This window comes from Nematolebias whitei, chromosome 1, assembly GCF_014905685.2.
Source record: "Nematolebias whitei isolate Nwh7 chromosome 1, NemWhi1, whole genome shotgun sequence".
NCBI classification, from domain to species: Eukaryota; Metazoa; Chordata; class Actinopteri; order Cyprinodontiformes; family Rivulidae; genus Nematolebias; species Nematolebias whitei.
In genome coordinates, this window is record NC_056498.1 from 89,078,222 (window position 1) to 89,078,944 (window position 723).

Below are 723 nucleotides of genomic sequence, written 5' to 3' on the forward strand. Positions count from 1 at the left end.
AAACGTTTCTCCCTTAAAGAAACTGGTCCAGATGAAATGATTCAACCTTTTTTGTTGTTTGCTGTCGTCTGTTCAAAGGACATTGTTTCAAAAGTTGTGTAGTTATATTAGATCCAACTCTACAAACCCAAGTCATACTGCCATGTTCTTTAAGCAAGACTTTTAGAGCCTGTTTCCTTTAAAAAACAGATCAGTTTTATTATGTTCTGATATGAAAACACTTGAATGGCAGCGAGCCCTTCTCCCAGTCTATGTATCCTAACATGCTAAGTGCTACCATTTCAACTTGAATTTACTCCGTTTGTGTTGGTTTAATAAACTGCTGCATTTGAGCAGTTTCCTTGAATTAATGCTGACCTGTTCAAGAGGAACGATGTAAAAAGGAAAACCTGTAGATCTGAAAATGTCCCGCAGCTCAGACATCAAACTTTCTCTCTTCTGTATTGACAGACCCACAGCGCCGCCCTCTGGGAACACAGAGAATTAAAGTAAGATGTTTTTGACAGAATTCCTCCAGTCATACAAAAAAATGGTTAAACCTCGAGTTAAAGCTAATTTACTTTACCATCAATGTAGACGATGCCGGGCAAGAATCTGAGCTTTTTGTGAGCGTTCTGACTCACACCCTGAGAGGAGGAAAAAAACTTCAACTGACCTCAGAACAAAAGTTAAACAGAGTGTGGACAGATTATGGACAAAAGTTAAAGTGTGGACAGATTATGG

The 723-nt window shown here is 38.7% G+C and overlaps 1 long non-coding RNA gene across 1 annotated transcript in view; it reads right to left on the bottom strand.

Annotated features, from left to right (window-relative positions):
* Positions 1 to 435: 435 nt before the first annotated feature.
* LOC119420826 overlaps positions 436 to 723 on the bottom strand; it is a 419-nt gene continuing 131 nt past the window's right edge. The window contains exons 2-3 of the long non-coding RNA XR_005187317.1: positions 566 to 626; positions 436 to 467 (exon numbers count right to left, since the gene is read on the bottom strand). This is a non-coding gene — a long non-coding RNA (uncharacterized LOC119420826). The remainder of the gene's footprint in view (positions 468 to 565; positions 627 to 723) is intronic.